The sequence below is a fragment of the Triturus cristatus genome, chromosome 5_2, assembly GCF_964204655.1.
Source record: "Triturus cristatus chromosome 5_2, aTriCri1.1, whole genome shotgun sequence".
NCBI lineage: Eukaryota > Metazoa > Chordata > Amphibia > Caudata > Salamandridae > Triturus > Triturus cristatus.
In genome coordinates this window covers 966,970,762-966,996,087 of record NC_140588.1, presented here as the reverse complement: position 1 = coordinate 966,996,087, position 25,326 = coordinate 966,970,762, and the positions used below count along the sequence as shown (strand labels likewise).

The 25,326-nt window shown below is 42.0% G+C and overlaps 1 protein-coding gene and 2 long non-coding RNA genes across 3 annotated transcripts in view; 2 read left to right on the top strand and 1 right to left on the bottom strand.

The window, feature by feature from the left end:
- The window catches only part of ACSL4 (acyl-CoA synthetase long chain family member 4), a 327,102-nt gene that overhangs the window by 29,740 nt on the left and 272,036 nt on the right, over positions 1–25,326 (top strand). The gene's annotated exons all lie outside the window — the stretch shown is intronic.
- On the bottom strand, positions 3,650–4,539 carry LOC146829495 (uncharacterized). Its single transcript, XR_014961998.1, has 3 exons — positions 4,411–4,539; positions 4,234–4,316; positions 3,650–4,141 (listed from the first exon to the last, which is right to left on the bottom strand). It is a non-coding gene; the product is annotated as an uncharacterized LOC146829495 (long non-coding RNA).
- LOC146829494 (uncharacterized) lies at positions 12,512–13,328 on the top strand. Its single transcript, XR_014961997.1, has 3 exons — positions 12,512–12,640; positions 12,735–12,817; positions 12,910–13,328. It is a non-coding gene; the product is annotated as an uncharacterized LOC146829494 (long non-coding RNA).

Here is a 25,326-nt window from a genome sequence, read left to right as displayed (position 1 = left end):
CAGTGTGGGATCCACGCAAGGCACACCACCCTGGATACTCCTAGTTGTCTAGTTTTAAAAAAAATGTCTGGTTTGTAGGTTGGCATGGTCAAATACAGCACCGACCCTTATTGTTAAATACTCAACATAGCTAATTAGGGATTTTTATCTTATGTTAAACAGACGTATATATCGCGCGTCTACCTGTAGGTGTCTTGGCGCTTTATGTCCCTTTCTCTTGAGCCACCCACCGTTCTTATTGGGAGACGCGCGGGAACTCAGAGTGGTAGGAAACCCGTGGCTCCAGTTAGATTCCATGTCTTTCTGTCACATAAAGGTGATGAAATTGTGTGTTTCTTACCAAAGTTTAACTTTTTTAAGGCTTCTGGGTAAAATTACTTGGTAAGAGCCATGCAAGACCTTGACCCATCTGGTCTAGTTTTAAAAAATGTGCATTTTTGCGTAAGTGCTGGCTGAGCTAGGTCCCAAAATACACATATGCCCACATTGGGATTTGAAGAAAATTAAAAAGGGAGTTATTAGTAAGATCCTTCTTTCCATTTTGGCTGATTAAGAAGACTGCGTTGCCCTGGCGGAGGACTTTATGTCTGCCATGCTGAGACTACTACACCCTCCAAATTTAGAAATGACCGCCAAGTTGGCGGTCAATTAAAAAACCTTGTAAGCGGCGGTGCCTGTCAATGCCGCCTTACATGTGATGCAATACTCCAACAACATTTACGGCTAGTATCCTGACCGCCACAGATGGAAATCTGATTGTAATTTTTGAAAGTGAATCCACCACTTGCACTGGTTAGTTTTAGCACCTCCTAGAAATCCTAGCTTCAAAGCACAAATACTTATCAAAGTATCTGAATATTGAAACCAAGACTACTGAAGGCGAGCCAAAAAGCTGCATCATGGAACCAACCGCTTTATGGTCCATTCACGCACAAGACTTTCATACCTCTGCCCATGGGCCCAATCCAACCGATCAGTGCACTCACATCAAGATACCTCTGCCATGCAAGTACGCATGTGATAAACACATCTAGCCACAGATTACTTAACTTTTGAATTCTCTTCCGGTGTCAGACTGGATACGGAATTTTTTTCAGCAGTACCTCTGCATGCTGGGGGACGGTGTCGTATGGCTCCGTGATAACGTTGACTCCAGTTGCGATGTCATTGGAGCCATTAATGCCTTCCCGATTTAAATCATGTGGGTCTTGTGCTTTGCAGATGTCTGGTATAGATCCTCATGCTATCTGCATATTGTGCTTGAGTGAGCACCCCAACGTTGGAGAATACAACGGCTGACACCAAAGGCGATACGGGAGCGGCAAATTAAACTCCTCACAGCGCGGTTGTCGAGGGCTTACAGTACTCCCAAGCATTAGACTTTGCAGCCTGGGGTTCGTATACGGAGTCAACCCAGAGGCCGTTCCAGTGAGCATCCCGGAAACTACGTCAGCGGTCCAAGCCCCCACCCACGTGTCAAGGTAAGCATCATCATAAGCGATCAAAGTCACAGCTTTCCAGGGTTCTTTGTCTCACGATGTGGTTTTCGGTGGCTCCTCATGCCCTTCTGCTGAGGAACCGTATAAGTGTCACTCCTGTGCTTCCCTTCATTTCCTGGGGCCGGGAGGACCTGAGCCCAGATGAGTATTGTGATTCTCCCCATTTCATCTTTGGACCTCTGGGGTGCCTTTGACCCCCCCCCCCTTTGCCATCGGATTGGTCCTCTGCTGTGGTCAGGCCCTTAGGCACACCGGTGGACAGCCATGTGGGGCTCACACTGTGGCGTCGACTAACTCCGCAGCGACATTGGTTGTTCCTCAAGACATTTTGGAAAGCTTTGAACTGGAGTCAGTGCAGAACCCGGCAGAGAGCTGTGAGGTGTCGACATCCCCTCTACGAATTATGTCCATGGCGCCCTTACAATTTCTGAGCCCGATGTCGATACTGCGCCATGTCAGCGTCTGTTACAGAGTCGGTCAATCAGGGTTCTTTGCAGTTGATGGAAGGATATGAGAAAGTAGTTACTTTGGTACTACCTGTGAATCTACCTCCTAAGGACAGTTGGATTTCGGAGTTAAGTGAGGCAAGTGAGGTAGAGTCTTCCTCTGCTTCTAGCCTTCTATCTCTACCTGGCCTTGCCTCGGAGGCTAGCGCTTCTTTGATCGAGGTGTTAAGAAGGGTGGCGGATGTCTTATCTTTGACTCTACCTACAGTGGCAAAATCTACAGACTCCCCTCATTGAGGTTCTTCATCCGGACCAGTCTGGTATTTAACCACTGTTGCCTTTTTGTGAGGCACTATATGATATTTTACTGGGGACATGGGCTAAGCCTGATATTGGTGTGCCTGTGGACTGTACTATTGCCCACAAGCACCTCACAGCCCCCAGTGATCCGGTTTGCCTTCTTCGCCAACCCACACACCACAGTTTTGTGGTTCATGCTGTTACAGCTTGTCACGATGAGGATAGTCTTCCTTATACTCTAGCTGTCAAAGTTTCCTGGAAGCTAGACTCTTGTTTTTTTTTTTTTTCTTCTACTAGTGCTGCATTATTTTCTGTTAATACACCTTGTGTCCTAAGACGTTTTTCTCATGCCTTATGAGATTTGTTGACACAGATATTGTTTCCAGAGGCTAATAGGGACGAATTGTGTCAGTTGATATTGGATGGACGGCAGGCATCAAGGTTAATCATAAGGTGTGGAATGGACACTGCTGATTTGATTGGTGAAGCCATGGCGTCTTCTGTGGCGTTTTGTCGGTGAGCATGGCTTCGTACTGAGGAAAGCAAACTTTTACACTTTTAGTAACAAATTAAAGTGCGAGGAGTTGGAGGCAGACTTTTTAAGCCATTTATTACGCTAGCGGGAACAACATACAACTCGCGCTCCTACGAGTTGTAGAATAAGCCAGGATCAGTGTTTACTCTGCATATTTATACACAACTCAAAGCAGAGCTTACGTGACTTCATACAAAATCGCTTAGCAGTGGAAATTCCTCGTATCAGCTGGAGGTCAGTTCAGAAGTTGCATCTCATCAGATAAGAATTTAGTATCAGTAAAAAGACCTAGTTGTGTGGTTTATCAGCTACATGCCATAAATAGATGAGCAAATTAGGGAACAAGGTTCATCTTCCAGCATGTACCAAAAAGAGTTGCATAAAATGAACAAAGTTTGTAGCGTACTAAAACTTAGGAGCAAAGAAGCTTTTCTTCTGAAGGGGAGCTGTATTTGAGTTGAACGACATTTGTAGGCCTATTACATGAAATGAATGTGCTTTTAGTTCACTCTATAATCCATGTCCTAAAACCAATCTTTTACAGACGGCCCTTGAACTCAAAATTCATTCATGTAATCTCAATAGTCATTATGTCAGATATTTGTTTCCATCATGTGAATAGAAAATGGCCAAACACTTTAGGAGGCAATTTTATCCATAAACATAACCCTACTATAACTCCTCTCACCCGTGGCACTCTAGTGAAGTTTCCTGCCCCAAGTGGTTCTAGGCCCCAAAACTATCCTTATTAAGTCCAACTTCATTGTCCTAGTGCATTTCAGCAACTAAGTAGTGCAGCTCTTGTGCCTTAATTAACATAAGCGTTAGAACAAAGGGCAAACCCAATAGTCACTGGGACCTGGGTAACAAACAGTATAAATGCAAATGGTCCCAGAACATACGTAAAATTGAAAAAAGGTAAACAAAATAACTGTTGCAACGAATAAGGCAGAACCAAAGTGTTATTTAATCACACTTGGAACAAGCACATAAATGCATTTGAAAAAATCACACTATTTATAAAGGTGCAGGGTGCCACGGGGAAGGGGAAGGAGTGACGAGTTAGGTAGGGTAGTAGGATAAGTGACATATAAGTGTTCATAACAATAATACAAATCAATTGCTGGGCACGTTGCTGTCGTGCCGATTAGTCAGGATTAGAGTCATTCATTGACAAAATTGAATGTTTAACCGAACAACCATATACAAGTGATAGTCCACAGTGCTCAACGCACTATTGAATGTATTGGCATGGTGGGATGTCGACGTTTCGACCCCTCTTCCAAGGTAGGTTGATTAAATCCTTACAGGTGGGGTCTTCCTCAGGACAAAGAGGATGGTTGAAAGGGGAAGGTGGGCACCTATAAAAAGATGGGTAGGAGTTAAAGAGTAGTAGAGCCAAGCGGGGATTTAAAATGCGAGGCTGGATATGGAAAATAAATGCCATAATTACCAGTTAAAGGAACGAACATCTAATCAGTGTCAGCTTAACAGCAGGGCAAAAAGGCTCCAAAGACGGGTGGGAGTGAAAAACACCTAAAAAGAATTAAAGGTGACATTGGAGTCAAGAAAATTTATTAAATTTGAATAAGTGGACAGAGGGTATGACTCCGTGTGAAAATGGACTTACGTGTATTGCTTGAAACAAAAGGGAGGAATTGATTACTCCATCGAAGCACACCGTCGCGTAGATCGGTATGTTGAGTGAAAATGAATCACTGGAAAAACAGCCTCTACAAACCAAATGGAGAGAGTGCTCATTTTAAATGTGAAACCGGATAGGTGAGAAATACAATGCCAACAGGACCTGGCCGCCCAACCTATCATCCGTATACTACGATATACAAAGGAGGGGGCGAGAAACCACAGACTAGGAAATAGACGTAGGAGAAACAGAATGAATCCAAGGAGCGAAATATCGCTTACACAATATGCATGAAAAAAGCACAATCATACGTTGAAATGTGGACGAACTCGTCGTGTGAACCATAAAAAACCCATAAGGGGGACTGGCCAATAAATTAATAAAAAACACAAAGAAAGAATTCAATATGAGAAAAGAACGCTTAACGCAATATGCAAAGGACAGGCAAAATCGTCAGTATACACGGGGACGCACTATTTATGGGAAGCATGGAAAAACATGGGTATACTTATCGGTCGGTTATGCCAAATACAGCGGGATGCCATACAGGCAGTGACTATACTTTGAGGCTGCGTTCGAGTCTCCAACTGCTTGGATATACCAGCTTACTGAGACCTCGGAGCGGCTCCCTGATATGAGAGAACGCTTATGACCGCGTGGGGGGGAACTGGCCAATAAATTACATAAATAAAACAAACCACTTTGAAAGAATTCAGTACAAGAAAGGATCGCTTAACGCAATATGCAAAGGACGGGCAAAGTCGTCTGCATACACGAGGACGCGCTGATTGTGGGAAGTATAAAAGCCTAGGATTAACTGATCGGTCGTTTAAGGCTAATAAAGCAGAATGCCATACAGTCAGTGACTCTACCTTGAAGTGGCGTTCGAGACTCCAACTGCTCGGATCTGGCTGCTTACTGAGACCTCGGAGCGGCTCCCTGATATGGAGAACGCTCACGGCCGCGTGACGCTGGACCGGGTGCAGCCGCTAAATGCTGCCAATACCGGGAGAGTGGAAGAAAGACCATTCTCGTAGTTCCTAATTGGGCTTGGAGAAATCGTGAATAAAAATTAATAAATAAACAATGTGGAAAAGTGTATCTGAATAGGTCCGGGTGTTATAATATTTAAGTAAGTAGAAGGCATAACCGGCAGTGGAGTCATAATCAGCTGAATGGGATTTGATTATGGACACGTAACGCCGTGAAAAATCATGGAACGAAGCGTCAGTGGTATGGAGGTGCCTGGTTGGTCAGCAAACATGGGTGTACATTTGGATTGACATCGTTTAACAGACACATGAAGGTGCGGCCAAAACTAATGGTCGGTTCTTAGGTAAACTAATAGTCAAATAGACATATTCGCACTGAGTACATGAATTGAATGCTTCTGAAGGTTGAAATGACAAATTGCGCTAAAAAGGATATCTCAGTTGTAGAGAATACAAGACATAAAAAAACATTGGTCGTTTGAAGGTGCATCATTAGAAACCAAGCATGTAAGCTCATGAAAATTTGCATTATCTAATAAAATTACGACAAAAAAGATGATAATTACATTGGGAAAAAGCAATCAATAGTAGTATGGAGGTGCAAACATATGTGTACATTTAGATTGACATCGTTTAACAGACTCATGAGGGTGCGGTCAAAACTAATGGTCGGTTCATAGATGAACTAATAGTCCAATAAACATATTCGCACTGAGTCCATGAATTAAATGCTTCTGAAGGTTGTAATGACAAATTGCGCTAGAGAAGATATCTCAATTGTAGAGAATACAAGACATAAAAAACATTGGTCATTTGAAGGTGCATCATTAGAAACCAAGCATGTGAGCTCCTGTAAATTGGTATTATCTAATAAAATTACGACAAAAAAGATGATAATTACATTGGGGAAAAAAAACCAGTCTAATAGTCATGTGGAAACAGAGCTCCTGTAAATAAATATTTGCTTGCTAGCTAATGAGAATATGGCAAAAAAATATTTCCAATAAGAAAGAAACATAGGGTATATTTATCATAAGAGTCTCATGGTCAAAATCACAGGATGTTTCAAGGGTAACGTGGACAACAAGTTAGATTACGGGCTGGGGAAAAGACAGAAGAAAATGAACATTGTTCACTAATTGCTGAGAATAGCTAATTGAGCATTACTTGGGTCTTGTTCATTCAGACCCGTTAGAATGGTATCGAAGCGTATCATCATTTTGGACTCTCTAATAAGCAGGATAGAGGATATATTGCCTCCCCGGGGTCCCAGTTCGGTTTTTTCCAAGACGATCCATTTCATTTCATCAGGGCGGTGTCCAAGTTGGTGATAGTGTTCAACTAGAGGTGCACCTGTCACGTTGCATCTTATCCTGCTTTGGTGTTGAAGAATTCTTGCCTTTACTTTCTGCTGTGTCTGGCCAATATATAGTTGGCCACATGGACAGAGGATCCCATAGATGACGTTGCTGGAATTGCAGTTTGTATGTGATTGCAATGTGATGGTCTGATGTTTATATTCAAAGTTCTTTGATTGCATAGTTGTTGGGCATGCTTTACACGACCCGCATTTGAAATGGCCTATGATTGGAGGTAGATTCCAGAGTGACCGAATGGTCGTTTCGACTGGGTCCTCAAGGAAGGAATGCACCACATGATCCTTGATACTCATTGCTTTCTTAAAAGAATGCATCGGTACGTTAGGTTGGTCAATCTCGGTAGATATAATGCTCCAATGTTTGTTAATAATCTTTTTCACTGCATTACTACGAGTGGAGAATGTTGTGACACATATCATCTTATTATTTTGGCATGATGCATTAGGATCTTTGGGTGAAAGCAGAGAGTCTCGTGGGTTATACCAGGCCCTCTTCTGGGCCCTCTTCACCAGTCGTTTTGGGTAACCTCTTGAGATTAACCTGGCAGTTAGGTTCTCAGACTCTGTTGTGTAGTCTGTACGTTTGGTACAGTTCCTGCGGATTCGCAGGAACTGTCCCACGGGGAGATTATCGCGCAATCCGCGTGGGTGGTGACTGCTGTATCTCAGTAGGGAATTTCTTTCCGTCGGCTTCCTATATAGGGTAGTAAGAAGTTTCTCATCTTCATAAAAGATTTTCAGATCAAGGAAGGGTATTTCCTGTGTGCTGGACTGAATAGTGAACTGAATATCTTGGTCGCATTGGTTTAGCCATTGGTGGAACAAATTGAGTTCAGTAGTCTCGCCATTCCAGATTATTAATATATCGTCAATATATCTCTTCCACATATTGACGTGTACTGCAAAGGGGTTGTTGTTGAGGATGAAACGTTTCTCAAAATTATCCATATACAGGATCGCTAGATCTGGAGCGAAGGCAGCCCCCATTGCGACTCCTTTCGTCTGTACATAGTACTTTCCTTGGAAATAAAAGAAATTCTTTTTCATAGCGATGGTCAAAAGAGCTATGATAAAATCCGTAGGTACCCTTGTTGGTGCTGGTCTAAGATTCAAAACATTCCGCATAACCGCCAATGCTGGTTCCTGTGGAATGCTGGTGTATAGTGAGACAATATCACAGGTGACAAGTATCTGTTCACTGGAGTTGAATGGTTGTTGGTCAATCATTGCAATGACTTGCATGGTGTCTCGAAGGTATGTTTCTGTTTCTTCTGCTAACGGTTTTAGAAAAAAGTCTATGTACTTACATAGAGGTTCCAATAGTGAACCGCAGCCGGATACTATCGGGCGACCCGGTGGATGTAGGATGTCCTTATGTATCTTTGGTAAGGTATAGATGGTAGGGAGTCGTGGATGTTGTTGATTGAGATAATCATATTCTAATTTGCTTAGAAAACCACAGTTCAAAGCATCCAGAGTTATTTGATGGATTTCACCCATCAGGTCCTTCGTGGGATCAGACTTCAGTAAAGAATAACTGACACCGTCTTGTAACTGCCTTAAAATCTCCGATTTATATGCAGTCGTATCTTGCACCACTATAGCTCCGCCCTTATCAGCAGACTTAATCACAATGTCTTTGTTATTTTTAAGGGTTAGGAGAGCCGCTTTTTCAGACTTGCTGGTGTTAGGTATGGTGTGTTTGTATGTTGAAAGTAAAGTGTTGACATCGTTCAGAACCATGCTCTCGTAAGCCAAAATCCTGCTACTCATGGCATTGGCAGGCGGGACAAACCAAGTTTGTCCCGCCTGCCAATGCCATGAGTAGCAGGATTTGGTAGCTGATAAGGGCGGAGCTATAGTGGTGCAAGATACGACTGCATATAAATCGGAGATTTTAAGGCAGTTACAAGACGGTGTCAGTTATTCTTTACTGAAGTCTGATCCCACGAAGGACCTGATGGGTGAAATCCATCAAATAACTCTGGATGCTTTGAACTGTGGTTTTCTAAGCAAATTAGAATATGATTATCTCAATCAACAACATCCACGACTCCCTACCATCTATACCTTACCAAAGATACATAAGGACATCCTACATCCACCGGGTCGCCCGATAGTATCCGGCTGCGGTTCACTATTGGAACCTCTATGTAAGTACATAGACTTTTTTCTAAAACCGTTAGCAGAAGAAACAGAAACATACCTTCGAGACACCATGCAAGTCATTGCAATGATTGACCAACAACCATTCAACTCCAGTGAACAGATACTTGTCACCTGTGATATTGTCTCACTATACACCAGCATTCCACAGGAACCAGCATTGGCGGTTATGCGGAATGTTTTGAATCTTAGACCAGCACCAACAAGGGTACCTACGGATTTTATCATAGCTCTTTTGACCATCGCTATGAAAAAGAATTTCTTTTATTTCCAAGGAAAGTACTATGTACAGACGAAAGGAGTCGCAATGGGGGCTGCCTTCGCTCCAGATCTAGCGATCCTGTATATGGATAATTTTGAGAAACGTTTCATCCTCAACAACAACCCCTTTGCAGTACACGTCAATATGTGGAAGAGATATATTGACGATATATTAATAATCTGGAATGGCGAGACTACTGAACTCAATTTGTTCCACCAATGGCTAAACCAATGCGACCAAGATATTCAGTTCACTATTCAGTCCAGCACACAGGAAATACCCTTCCTTGATCTGAAAATCTTTTATGAAGATGAGAAACTTCTTACTACCCTATATAGGAAGCCGACGGAAAGAAATTCCCTACTGAGATACAGCAGTCACCACCCACGCGGATTGCGCGATAATCTCCCCGTGGGACAGTTCCTGCGAATCCGCAGGAACTGTACCAAACGTACAGACTACACAACAGAGTCTGAGAACCTAACTGCCAGGTTAATCTCAAGAGGTTACCCAAAACGACTGGTGAAGAGGGCCCAGAAGAGGGCCTGGTATAACCCACGAGACTCTCTGCTTTCACCCAAAGATCCTAATGCATCATGCCAAAATAATAAGATGATATGTGTCACAACATTCTCCACTCGTAGTAATGCAGTGAAAAAGATTATTAACAAACATTGGAGCATTATATCTACCGAGATTGACCAACCTAACGTACCGATGCATTCTTTTAAGAAAGCAATGAGTATCAAGGATCATGTGGTGCATTCCTTCCTTGAGGACCCAGTCGAAACGACCATTCGGTCACTCTGGAATCTACCTCCAATCATAGGCCATTTCAAATGCGGGTCGTGTAAAGCATGCCCAACAACTATGCAATCAAAGAACTTTGAATATAAACATCAGACCATCACATTGCAATCACATACAAACTGCAATTCCAGCAACGTCATCTATGGGATCCTCTGTCCATGTGGCCAACTATATATTGGCCAGACACAGCAGAAAGTAAAGGCAAGAATTCTTCAACACCAAAGCAGGATAAGATGCAACGTGACAGGTGCACCTCTAGTTGAACACTATCACCAACTTGGACACCGCCCTGATGAAATGAAATGGATCGTCTTGGAAAAAACCGAACTGGGACCCCGGGGAGGCAATATATCCTCTATCCTGCTTATTAGAGAGTCCAAAATGATGATACGCTTCGATACCATTCTAACGGGTCTGAATGAACAAGACCCAAGTAATGCTCAATTAGCTATTCTCAGCAATTAGTGAACAATGTTCATTTTCTTCTGTCTTTTCCCCAGCCCGTAATCTAACTTGTTGTCCACGTTACCCTTGAAACATCCTGTGATTTTGACCATGAGACTCTTATGATAAATATACCCTATGTTTCTTTCTTATTGGAAATATTTTTTTGCCATATTCTCATTAGCTAGCAAGCAAATATTTATTTACAGGAGCTCTGTTTCCACATGACTATTAGACTGGTTTTTTTTCCCCAATGTAATTATCATCTTTTTTGTCGTAATTTTATTAGATAATACCAATTTACAGGAGCTCACATGCTTGGTTTCTAATGATGCACCTTCAAATGACCAATGTTTTTTATGTCTTGTATTCTCTACAATTGAGATATCTTCTCTAGCGCAATTTGTCATTACAACCTTCAGAGGCATTTAATTCATGGACTCAGTGCGAATATGTTTATTGGACTATTAGTTCATCTATGAACCGACCATTAGTTTTGACCGCACCCTCATGAGTCTGTTAAACGATGTCAATCTAAATGTACACATATGTTTGCACCTCCATACTACTATTGATTGCTTTTTCCCAATGTAATTATCATCTTTTTTGTCGTAATTTTATTAGATAATGCAAATTTTCATGAGCTTACATGCTTGGTTTCTAATGATGCACCTTCAAACGACCAATGTTTTTTTATGTCTTGTATTCTCTACAACTGAGATATCCTTTTTAGCGCAATTTGTCATTTCAACCTTCAGAAGCATTCAATTCATGTACTCAGTGCGAATATGTCTATTTGACTATTAGTTTACCTAAGAACCGACCATTAGTTTTGGCCGCACCTTCATGTGTCTGTTAAACGATGTCAATCCAAATGTACACCCATGTTTGCTGACCAACCAGGCACCTCCATACCACTGACGCTTCGTTCCATGATTTTTCACGGCGTTACGTGTCCATAATCAAATCCCATTCAGCTGATTATGACTCCACTGCCGGTTATGCCTTCTACTTACTTAAATATTATAACACCCGGACCTATTCAGATACACTTTTCCACATTGTTTATTTATTAATTTTTATTCACGATTTCTCCAAGCCCAATTAGGAACTACGAGAATGGTCTTTCTTCCACTCTCCCGGTATTGGCAGCATTTAGCGGCTGCACCCGGTCCAGCGTCACGCGGCCGTGAGCGTTCTCCATATCAGGGAGCCGCTCCGAGGTCTCAGTAAGCAGCCAGATCCGAGCAGTTGGAGTCTCGAACGCCACTTCAAGGTAGAGTCACTGACTGTATGGCATTCTGCTTTATTAGCCTTAAACGACCGATCAGTTAATCCTAGGCTTTTATACTTCCCACAATCAGCGCGTCCTCGTGTATGCAGACGACTTTGCCCGTCCTTTGCATATTGCGTTAAGCGATCCTTTCTTGTACTGAATTCTTTCAAAGTGGTTTGTTTTATTTATGTAATTTATTGGCCAGTTCCCCCCCACGCGGTCATAAGCGTTCTCTCATATCAGGGAGCCGCTCCGAGGTCTCAGTAAGCTGGTATATCCAAGCAGTTGGAGACTCGAACGCAGCCTCAAAGTATAGTCACTGCCTGTATGGCATCCCGCTGTATTTGGCATAACCGACCGATAAGTATACCCATGTTTTTCCATGCTTCCCATAAATAGTGCGTCCCCGTGTATACTGACGATTTTGCCTGTCCTTTGCATATTGCGTTAAGCGTTCTTTTCTCATATTGAATTCTTTCTTTGTGTTTTTTATTAATTTATTGGCCAGTCCCCCTTATGGGTTTTTTATGGTTCACACGACGAGTTCGTCCACATTTCAACGTATGATTGTGCTTTTTTCATGCATATTGTGTAAGCGATATTTCGCTCCTTGGATTCATTCTGTTTCTCCTACGTCTATTTCCTAGTCTGTGGTTTCTCGCCCCCTCCTTTGTATATCGTAGTATACGGATGATAGGTTGGGCGGCCAGGTCCTGTTGGCATTGTATTTCTCACCTATCCGGTTTCACATTTAAAATGAGCACTCTCTCCATTTGGTTTGTAGAGGCTGTTTTTCCAGTGATTCATTTTCACTCAACATACCGATCTACGCGACGGTGTGCTTCGATGGAGTAATCAATTCCTCCCTTTTGTTTCAAGCAATACACGTAAGTCCATTTTCACACGGAGTCATACCCTCTGTCCACTTATTCAAATTTAATAAATTTTCTTGACTCCAATGTCACCTTTAATTCTTTTTAGGTGTTTTTCACTCCCACCCGTCTTTGGAGCCTTTTTGCCCTGCTGTTAAGCTGACACTGATTAGATGTTCGTTCCTTTAACTGGTAATTATGGCATTTATTTTCCATATCCAGCCTCGCATTTTAAATCCCCGCTTGGCTCTACTACTCTTTAACTCCTACCCATCTTTTTATAGGTGCCCACCTTCCCCTTTCAACCATCCTCTTTGTCCTGAGGAAGACCCCACCTGTAAGGATTTAATCAACCTACCTTGGAAGAGGGGTCGAAACGTCGACATCCCACCATGCCAATACATTCAATAGTGCGTTGAGCACTGTGGACTATCACTTGTATATGGTTGTTCGGTTAAACATTCAATTTTGTCAATGAATGACTCTAATCCTGACTAATCGGCACGACAGCAACGTGCCCAGCAATTGATTTGTATTATTGTTATGAACACTTATATGTCACTTATCCTACTACCCTACCTAACTCGTCACTCCTTCCCCTTCCCCGTGGCACCCTGCACCTTTATAAATAGTGTGATTTTTTCAAATGCATTTATGTGCTTGTTCCAAGTGTGATTAAATAACACTTTGGTTCTGCCTTATTCGTTGCAACAGTTATTTGTTTACCTTTTTTCAATTTTACGTATGTTCTGGGACCATTTGCATTTATACTGTTAATTAACATAAGGGCGTTTTATGTTAATATTGAACAAATGTATAATGCTTTATATATTTTGTCAGTGCGAATCCTTTAAAGAGGATAAGGTGAAGTGATTATTTTCAGGTGCAGTAGGAGTAGGATGCACTAGGCTATGAATAGGGTAATATGTTTCAAGCCTCCAAAATGGACCCAAAAATCTAAATACTAGCAATAGAGAATTTACACAAGTATCCCTATTTTCCTCCTTTTTGTCCCAAACTGTCAGCTTTTAGCAGGGGCATTCAGGGCAAGTTCTTCTATTTCTCCTAATAGGTCAGAAAAAAACCTTCCAAAAGGGCCGTAATGGCAGATTCACAACTCTAACCATTTCAACCTAATCTATATACAAATACCTATTTCAGAATAACACCGAACACTATTCCCTATACTGATCTTTATATTCAATCTGTGATGTTTCTTTCCTTTCTTTCCTCTTCCTATAGTATTTGTTGCTTAAATGCCAAGGTAACAGAGTAGCGTAACGATCAGCCAGGAACAGACCAATGTAATCTCAATTCTCCAAAAATTCCCTCACTACACTATCAAAGAGCATTAGGTCCTAAGTGTCTTTTGCTCCAAAACATCACTTGCAAGCTTATGTACTGGTCCGGACGTTGGCTGTCTTGACCACCAGCATGGGTTGCTACCTCTCCAGAGATAGTTTCTTCAATCAAAGTCTATAGTTCAGTTCGGCCCTTGGCCGCATTTTGTATCGGGGCTAAACAATGTCAGGATGTTCAAACAGAATCTGTTCATCTGGGTCCGGCATGATTGCAGCAGGTTATTCTTCCAATGGTGCCGCCTCACTATATTACAAATCATATGGCCAAAGGGAGTGGCGCTTGTTTTCTCCACATCACTGGCATGGATCCGGTGTCTGTGCCCTGTGCACTTAACAGCAGTCTGGGTGGCGAAGAGAACTTGCGCAGGACCCTTCTAGTGTGGCTCAAGGATGGACTTCCCCTGAAACTGTTGGGTAAAGACAGTCTCTAGGCCTCAGTTTTTGACCTAGACCTTCAAGAATAGGAGGGAGACTGGCCTTCACCTGTGAATGGATGAAATGTAAATCTTTAGTCAATTGGTCACAGTAATCAACAAGAAAAGTATATTCAATGTCAAGAAGTCCTTTTATCTTGGTACACCCTATACATTTGCTGGCCTGTCCAGAACCCTTAAATGGTTGCAGGACCTCGAAGGGCAGATCTGGGGGTGCAAAATGACCTTTTGAAATGGAGTACCCTTTTCTGTGTTGTAAGTAGTGCATATCATCTTATCACGATGCAAAGTCAAAAATCCCCCTTTTTTTTTTTTTTTTTTTTTTTTTCTTTTTTGAGGCGTCCGAATGAGTGGGCAACTCCAAAGGCATATATATATATATATATATATATATATATATATATATATATATATATATATATATATATATATATATATATATATTCGATATTTATAGTCAAATCTTTATTTAATTCAGAGGCTCTAGTCAGAGTTGTCAGCTCCACAGATTGGGCTGACATTTGTTGTATTTTACATAACTCAACCACACTTTTTAAGGTAGTAACTGCAAAGGCCACTATAGTAGTAACATCTTTTAGTTTGTAAAAAGAACAATTGATGGGCAGAACAATGTCATATATTCACCCCAGTACAGAGATATGGGCCTAAATCAATCCGGTAGTTTTCTCAGTAATAGATATGCAATCATGCTTTTCATCTTGTTGGGACTCAGAGAGGGGTAGTACAGTGGCTGGATTCAAAATGTTACAGCATTTCAGAGTAATGTTTAAAGAAAAAAACTCGCACCCTGTTATTACCACACTGGTCAGGTGCTAGGTCTGAGTTCTTATTTTTTTTTTTTTAAAGAGAACCACTAAATGTGGTACCATAACTATCAAATGATGACCTTAAATATACATTTCAGATTGCTTTATCGCAGCGGTGTTTAATGTGGAGAAGAAATATGCGCATGACTTATTCCTTACCCCATGCAACTATGCCAAGCTGCAACCATCTTTTTCATGCACAAATTTGTTATAATCCGGTTTTACCTAAAGCAGGAGCATTACGGTAAGCATTTTTCAATTGCAAAAAGACCGCTTCACACTGATTAGTCCAAGGAAACTGCATGCATACGCCCTTTCATTTTAAAGCAAGCAGGGGTTTTGCAATTAGTGAAAAATTGGGTAATAAACACAGATATCAGATTTAGTCAGTGGTTTCTACAAGTTCTGCACCAATTATATCCTATGTTGGTGTAGTGTCATAACTCCCTTCGACAGGAGGAGACCTAAATAGGTAACCTTCTGTTGACAATACTGTAATTTGAAAAGAGATACTTTATGTCCCAAGGATACTAAGTGATGCAATAATTTCACTGTAGGTTGTTTGCAACCTTCTGCTGTATTGCTATGTCTCCAATGAGTAGCTTGTGATCTACCAGTAGATCACTAGGTACCTGCGAGTAGCTCTCCTGTGTGTGGTCCAACCGGTATCCCAAAATTAAAACTCATGCATTCAAGACAACATTTTTTTGTGTTTTCACAACTCCTAAGCTGATGTCTACAGAAAAATAGATGACCTTTTGAAAATGTACTTAAAGCTATTATTTGAGTTGATATTAATTACTCATATTTATACCTTGGTACAAGGGGTATTGCAGCTTTAGTTTGTATGTAGTACCCACATATTTCAGTTCAAACTGGTACCACTGGATTTTCAGAGGCAGTCCAGTCCGCTGTAATTGACATGCCGTTTGATGGTGTTCATTTGTTTGGTGCTTCTGCAGACGCTGCCTTGCGTAGGTTTAGTAACAGAAGGGGGAGGAGGGGGGGGGGGTGAGGCACAGACCCTTAGCTTGTTCCTTCTTTTCATCTGGATGGAGGATGTGTTACCATACAAAGAACTTCTCCTAGTTTGTGTTTTGATTCAAAGCTGTAGTATGATATGCGTTTTGCAACACTGGTTGTGTAGTCCCTGTCTTGGCAGTTCTTATTTGTTATTTCGATGACACATTTTTCTGTCAGACCCCACATGGGATTTTTTCCTATCAGTGGTAGTCTTTGGTTTCTCTGCTGAGGGGATCCTCACTCAAGAGATTTAATTTTATGGTTCTTATGTAAAAAAGATTACCTGGCCTGTTATTTCACTGAAAATTCAATTTCTTGGATTACAGTTCCTGCAACTTCTTGTCTTATTTCAGCAAGTAATATCTTGTAGATGTGAATAAACTGAGCTTTTAGTTCCCTCCTTTTCGGGCATTTTTTTTTTTCCAGTACCCATTTGGGGGTTTATTGTTAATCGTTGCAGATTGTAACGTTGTTATTGATGTTTTCTATTGTATGACATCAAGGTATTGTTATTCCTTCATGTTAGCCATGCTTATCTTGTAGGATAAAGGTTGTACCCATCTATATGGATTTTTGATGTAGCTTTTATGTATGTCGAATTATGATATAATATTCTGACTGGGTTGGATATTATCGGTCTCTTTACGACATTTGTCCCTTCTCTATTATACATCTGTATCCTCTGCACTTCACAACTGTTCAGAGATCATAGCTTGAAGTAAGGATATAGAATACCTTGTTGGGTTTACCATCAGAGTGGACAATTATTCCTTTTTGGGGAATTTCATTAATTTTGCCACTGCCCTTAAATTTTATGCAATGTCGTGCAGCTTTTTTATATTTACAGTTACTTCCAAATTTGTATATATGTACTGTTTTTATCTAAATTTTAATGGGCAGTTATTACTCAGAGGAAATTATTAATGTGAGAACAGGTTACTGCTGTTCCTTTTTAAGCTGCATCTGGATCTTATCCGGTTTTTTAAACCTCGTATTTTATCTTGCACACCGTACATTGTATTGTAATTGTGTTTATATAGCGCACACTACCCCTGACTAGGCGTCAAAGCTCTTTTTTAGCAAGGAGCACGCTACTCCAGAACCCATGAAGGATTATTTTTGAATTAGTATAATGAAATATAAAGTAACTTGCGTGGTGGATAGGTTAGTCAGTTATTTGTATTCAGAAGGATAGAAGAGGGGAAAAAGGTTTGTATTTTTATAGCGCTTGTTACCCCGATGGGGTGAGAAAGCGCTTTTTTGGCGAGTAGCCCGCTACTCCGGAGCCCATTAAGGATTAGGGTTGAAAATTAGTATAGTGAAATAGTGAAATATGAAAGTAATTTGAGTGGTGGATATGTTGTTCAGTTATTTGAATAGAGAAGGGGAGCTGAGGGATAGAAGATGGAAAAAGGTTTGCATTTATGTAGTGCTTGCTACCCCTGATGAGGTGTTGAAGTGCTTTTTCGGCACGCTACTCGGGAATCCATAAAGGATTAGTGGTGAATTAGTATCGTGAAATTTGAGAACATGGAAGGTTTATAAATGCATAAAGGAAGTAAATATATGTAGATTAAAGATGCATTGGATGAACTCTGGTTTTCAAGTGTTGTACTTAAAAATATATATAACGAATCTTTTCGTTGGCTGGTGGGAAAAGCACGTGGCCTGGAGGGAGGTGCCTGAAAAATGGTTGGATACGGTTGTATTATGGGCTAGTTACAGCGATGATCTTTTCATCGTATCGAAGGGCTCATATTCCTCGGCTGAGGAGTATATAACATTTCTTAATTCTAATGACCTTAACCTTGTATTTAGTGGACAAATCCGCAGCACTCGGGTGTTCTATCTGGATTTGGAGATCTATTAGAAAAACACTAAGATTCTATCCTGGTTGTATAGGAAACCTACGGCTGGCAATACTTTGCTACATGCGAAAAGCTTCCATCCAAGGAGCATGATTAATAATATCCCCTAAGGGGAGCTTTTACGCAGGAAGCACAATTGTGCTACTGAGGAGGACTATACTCTAGCCAAGAATGAAGCTCTTAATCGATTTAAAGCCAGGGGCTATTCTAATATTTTCCGCACAGCAGAGGAAACCGTTAAAAAGATATCTAGATTAGAACTCTTAGTTTCTAAATCTATCAAAAAAGAGGACACCCCTAAACCAATAGAACCAGTGTGCATGACTACACGCTATAGCGCACAATCTCCTAAGATAGTACAGATGTTCCATTAAAAACTGGCATATCCTTAAAACGGATAGCATTTTAAAGACCGAAATTCCAATCTAGCCGTTAATAACCTACAGAAGATCCAAATCCATCAAGGATCTTTAGGTTTCTAGCTACTACCAATCAAGTGCAAGGATGAAGGAGCCAATAACGGGGTTCTTCCCATGTCTACAATGCAAGGCCTTATGATAATCAATCAGGAGGGAGAAGGAAGAGTTTCTAATCCACTCGACTTCCTAGTTTCAAGTATTCAAAAATCAATGGGGAGTGGATCACTAGTCCCAAAGAACCAGGGTGTGCACGGACAGTATAAGGTACTGTAAAAAACCCTCAATCACGTTATACTGGGATCGATGTTAGCGGTATATCTTGGTTCTCCGCTTCGTTATATGTAACGTGACAGCATCATCATTGGGTTTTGCTGTAATGCTTTCTCCACCTGGAGAATATACCACTGGTTATATTGGTAGTGATAGTAAATGAAAAAATAGGGAGGGAGAGTGAGTCTTAGTGAAGTGATTAGTGGTGAAAAGGTTGTACTTTAAAAACCCACAGAGCCAGTAAAAAATTTTTTTAATCGTACTGGATGTCGGGGGATTCGTTGGTCGTTGGTGTGCACTCAGGGGTGAGTTCGGACCCTGTGCATTCTTAAAAAAGTGTCCATAAAAAGGTCGACATGTTTCAGCCCTTATTCTGCCCCGGAGGGTCAGGCGGGCTTTCTTCAGGACCTGGGTGGTGAAAAAACCTGTATATTGACAAGGTCTTTATGGTGAAAAGGGTTGGGTTAGATAGTCCCAGAAAGTAACTGTTCCATTGAACCTATAATTATTGTTCCGAATAGTATTGGAAAAAAAGGTGTGATGGGGAAAGGAAAACAGACCTTATTAGAGCAAAGTGAAAGACATTAAAATAAATTAAAAATTGTCTATAGAAAGCAGGCAAAAAGAACATTGCTGATTATACCTTAGATGCATTTTTATCTATAGCAACTAAAAAATGGCAATTCTTTTGTATTGAGGTGAAATACTAAGGTCTTTTTTTCACTCTCTATGGCAAAATTCGTCCCTCCTTTCAGTACTGGTAAGAGTAAAGACATTCCATCTTGTCATATGTTGTGCACTTAGTAATTGTTGTAATAATACTAATTTCTTTTAAGCGTAAACAAGAAAACCCGCAGTAGGGTTTGGTCAAATGGTATGTGCGGTAAGAATATTGGTGGCATGAATTAATCTGAAAAAATATATATATATCTCCCCACGATATGGGAAGGCATGCTGATTCACATAAGGATGTTAAAAAATATATGTAGAACAACCCATACAAGTAATTTGCTACACAGAAGTGTTGTGTCACAGGGGGACTCTATCGTGCTTGTTCACAGTTCTATACATGGCACGAGTTCTTGTCAGACAACCTCGAGTCGCTTTGATGTTTAAAAAAAGAGGTTGCTCGATATAAGCTCTATCGCGCTTGTTCACAGTTCTGTACATGGCACAAGTTGTTGTCAGGTAACCTCGAGTCGTTTGGTGCTTAGCAAAAGACTGTACGGGATTGATAGGTCAAATGGTATGCGCACTAAGAATGTTGGTGGCGTGAGCTGAACTGGAGATAAGGTGATAACCCCCAGGTTATGTGGAAGGATGTTGATTCACATATGGATGTTAGAGAGTTGTGTTAGACAGCCCATATGAGTAGTGGGGCAGATTGGGGAAGTGTTGTCACACGAGAGCTTCAGCGTGCTTGTTAACGAATTGATACATGTCACAAGTTATTTGTCAGAAAGCATCTAATCGTTTGGTGCTGAGAAAAGATGCTGTACAAGGTAGATAACATGAGCGCCAATTATTAGGTGGCTCTACAGGAAGGACTGGAAAAATACAAACACGTTACTCAAAAGCGCCTACAAATTACCTAAAACAATGGAAAAGACCGTACCTGTTTCCCTTGATTGCGGGCAACAGCGGGTCTTGTTAGGGCGGTCGCAAGCGCTCTTTAAACAGAAGGAGACAAAGGAGATAGAAGATTTATCAAGTATAATTTCTAGTAATACGTTACGGTTGCTCCGTGATGTGAAGCGTCGTCTCGCTGACCTCTTCGGCGCCGAACTTCGGTTCTGTGCTGACTCTGCGACCACCTAATAATTGGCGCTCATGTTATCTACCTTGTACAGCATCTTTTCTCAGCACCAAACGATTAGATGCTTTCTGACAAATAACTTGTGACATGTATCAATTCGTTAACAAGCACGCTGAAGCTCTCGTGTGACACAACACTTCCCCAATCTGCCCCACTACTCATATGGGCTGTCTAACACAACTCTCTAACATCCATATGTGAATCAACATCCTTCCACATAACCTGGGGGTTATCACCTTATCTCCAGTTCAGCTCACGCCACCAACATTCTTAGTGCGCATACCATTTGACCTATCAATCCCGTACAGTCTCTTGCTAAGCACCAAACGACTCGAGGTTACCTGACAACAACTTGTGCCATGTACAGAACTGTGAACAAGCGCGATAGAGCTTATATCGAGCAACCTCTTTTTTTAAACATCAAAGCGACTCGAGGTTGTCTGACAAGAACTCGTGCCATGTATAGAACTGTGAACAAGCACGATAGAGTCCCCCTGTGACACAACACTTCTGTGTAGCAAATTACTTGTATGGGTTGTTCTACATATATTTTTTAACATCCTTATGTGAATCAGCATGCCTTCCCATATCGTGGGGAGATATATATATATTTTTTCAGATTAATTCATGCCACCAATATTCTTACCGCACATACCATTTGACCAAACCCTACTGCGGGTTTTCTTGTTTACGCTTAAAAGAAATTAGTATTATTACAACAATTACTAAGTGCACAACATATGACAAGATGGAATGTCTTTACTCTTACCAGTACTGAAAGGAGGGACGAATTTTGCCATAGAGAGTGAAAAAAAGACCTTAGTATTTCACCTCAATACAAAAGAATTGCCATTTTTTAGTTGCTATAGATAAAAATGCATCTAAGGTATAATCAGCAATGTTCTTTTTGCCTGCTTTCTAAAGACAATTTTTAATTTATTTTAATGTCTTTCACTTTGCTCTAATAAGGTCTGTTTTCCTTTCCCCATCACACCTTTTTTTCCAATACTATTCGGAACAATAATTATAGGTTCAATGGAACAGTTACTTTCTGGGACTATCTAACCCAACCCTTTTCACCATACAGACCTTGTCAATATACAGGTTTTTTCACCACCCAGGTCCTGAAGAAAGCCCGCCTGACCCTCCGGGGCAGAATAAGGGCTGAAACATGTCGACCTTTTTATGGACACTTTTTTAAGAATGCACAGGGTCCTAACTCACCCCTGAGTGCACACCAACGACCAACGAATCCCCCGACATCCAGTACGATTAAAAAAAATTTTTACTGGCTCTGTGGGTTTTTAAAGTACAACCTTTTCACCACTAATCACTTCACTAAGACTCACTCTCCCTCCCTATTTTTTCATTTACTATCACTACCAATATAACCAGTGGTATGTTCTCCAGGTGGAGAAAGCATTACAGCAAAACCCAATGATGATGCTGTCACGTTACATATAACGAAGCGGAGAACCAAGATATACCGCTAACATCGATCCCAGTATAACGTGATTGAGGGTTTTTTACAGTACCTTATACTATCCGTGCACACCCTGGTTCTTTGGGACTAGTGATCCACTCCCCATTGATTTTTGAATACAATGCAAGGCCTGCAAATTCAGTCATCAAAAGAACACCTCTGAGATACAGGGAAGAGTTTCTACATCTATTAGAAGTATTAATAGACTTCTTAATTTACTATATATTACTTGGAATGTCCCTGTAAGAAAAAGTGCATTGGGAGTACTATACATCCTGCTAAGAAGCCTGTGCTAGAGCACATACGAGCAATTGCTAAAAAAAGATAACTACCCTGTAGCTCGCCATTTTAAAGATGTTCACAAGAGCAACCTGGACCTGTTAACTTTTTATTGTTTGGACTAAATCCCCAAGAACGAAAGAGGGGGAGATAGTCCGGAGATTGCGTTAATTAGAATCTAAATGTATCATTGAGCTTGGTACCATGGCTCCTCAGGGTTTGAACAACGATGAAGAGCTATGAGCCCATTTGGAATAAGGTTTTAATCTTCTGACGAAGACATCATGGGATACATACATCTTTTACCCCATTTATGGTTATGTACAGGTCATGAACTATAGAATTTGGTAACCTCAGAGGCCTATGTGATAACACATGGGTACCATGGGTAAGTCTGACAATGTAGATTTATGACATGAAAAGGGTAGACCATGCTTGCAGTTAATTGTTTGTTGTTTTTGTATCCTTCACCTGTATGCTAGTCTTTTCTTTTTTTAATAACTCTGTTTATTTAACTTAATGAAACAGTGGTCATGACATACAATTCTGTACATTATAGCTTACAGTTGCATCTGTTCGTCACAGGTGCCAGTGCAAAGCTCGGTTCTTTAGCGGGTATAGGTAACATATATGCAGTGCAGTTTATATTGTACAGTGGTCTTCTGGGGACAAGACAATTGGTGGTTCACCTAACCCCCCCCCCCCCCCCCCCCCCCCCCCGGTACACATTCCATTTAGTCCAAATGTCTATCCATTTTTTGGGGCAGCCCCGTGCAACGTATACAGTCTTCTCGCGAATCATACACCAGTCCATATCTTCCTTCCATTTCTTCAGCGTGGGAGCTGTGGCGGCCCCCCATAGCTGCGCTAATGCTAGTCTTTTCTGATATATCGGTATAAGGAGCCAATTCTGGGCTTGATAATAAAATCAGACTTACCGCCCCCTGTGCATTTTTTGGTAGAACTGTATTCCTATTAGGCAGTGAGGTAGATATTTAATCACGGACATGTCCGTATCTGGCCTCCGATCGCTCCTCTATGCAATTTGACACCCTCTTCTTTCCAAAAGTCAATGCCCTTTGTTGGAACTGGGGTTTGCCAATTCACAAGGGTAGCCTGGCTCGTGGCAGGAAGGCTCCCAGTGGCCTTCTGAGTAAAGTAGCTGTGCAGCACACGCATCCACCCAAGCAGAGTAACGCACGCAATGACATGACACCACACCACTTGTGTTTAAAAACAAAACGTTTTATGTAGTGTTTCGTAGCAGGAAGTAAATCAGCATAAATTCATTAATAACTGTGAATAACATATGCAGTACATTTGCATGGATTCATTAATATCTGAATGACATACGCAGTAAATTAGCATGGATTCATGAATGACTGTGAATAACATAGGCAGTAAATTAGCATGAATTCATTAAAGACTGTGAATATCATAGGCAGTAAATTAGCATGAATTCACTAAAGATTGTGAATAACATAGGCAGTAAATTAGCATGAATTCACTAAAGATTGTGAATAACATAGGCAGTAAATTAGCATGAATTCACTAAAGATTGTGAATAACATAGGCAGTAAATTAGCATGAATTCATTAAAGACTGTGAATAACTTAGGCAGTAATTTAGCATGAATTCCTCCATCTACCAGTACTCCCACCCGCTTTAATGGTGTCACGGGATCTAAGGATCTTTACCCCTGGTAGTAAGAGCAAGTTTGTATGGTTTCCAGCCCCTACGATCAGAGGGGAATCTTTACAGGGCTTTGGCGCTAGCCTTAGGGTTCTTCCCCCACCTCATACGCTCGATGAATTAAGGCTCGGACTGTCCCCCTCCTTCCGGCGTCTCTACAGGCACATGCGTCCCAGTCCCAGTCTTTTCCCGGTGAGGGGCGGATTCAGATGCGGGGCTGCCTCCGGAGTGACTGGAGAGTTCTCGGCAGCCCTCCCGCGCTGATGGAATCTCCGCCCCCCCTCCCCGGGGATGTTACCTGTTCTCTTCGGCCCTCCGGGGCCCTTGCGCAGGTCTCGGCGAGATCTAGGAAGTTCCGAAGCCGTCTTACTCCTGCAGCACAGCTCGCGAGGAGCGGCGACGTGACGACGGGCTCAGGAGGATGGACGAGGGCGGGGGCGAGGCCTATGACACGGCCGGTGCCCCCGTCACGTGATGAGGGGGGTGTTTCCTGTAATCGGCTGTGACCGCCGGGGCCTCCGCGTAGAGGGCTTTTCCTCCGCTGATGCGGGAGTCGCGTCAGAGACAGCCGGTTCCCCAGTCAGCTACAGCGTCTTTGGACAGCGGCGGTGAGTTAGGGGCCCATCATTACTTTTCCGCTACTTTGCTGACAGGAACTCGGTGTGGTGGCGATTGGGGATAACGGCTAGCGCTTCTAGCCTAGCGCTTCTGGCTCAGCGCTGCAGGGCTCGGTGCTTCAGGGCTCAGCGCCTCAGGGGGGTGTCGGCGCTCCAAAGAGATAGTACTTCAGGGCTCAGTGCCTCAGTAACTTGGGCAGCGGCGGTGAGTGGGGTTTGATTAGCGCTTCACAGCCACAGCGCCTCAGGGGGATGACGGCACTCCACAGATACAGGTGGCGGTTTCTTGTGGCACTGATGGTTCTTTGCCCTTTGCCCTTGGTGAGGAATTGGTTATACAGATAGGGAGGTGGGGGGGTTGAGTTGGAGGCTGCTGTCAGTCAGGCCTCTCTGGATGGTCCCCTGGGGATTCCCTCACACTGGGCCAGGTCAGTGGGTTTGGTCAGGTTTCCTCACAACTTAAAGGGCAAGGCCTAGACCTAGTCACCCCTAGTGGTATAGGTGCCCCCTCCCCCTTCTGCCTAAAACTCCAGCACAGGGTCTCCCCAGGTCAGTGACGCCCTCACAACTAACTAGAAAGTTTCCCGCCCTTTCTATTTATACCCCCAGGTC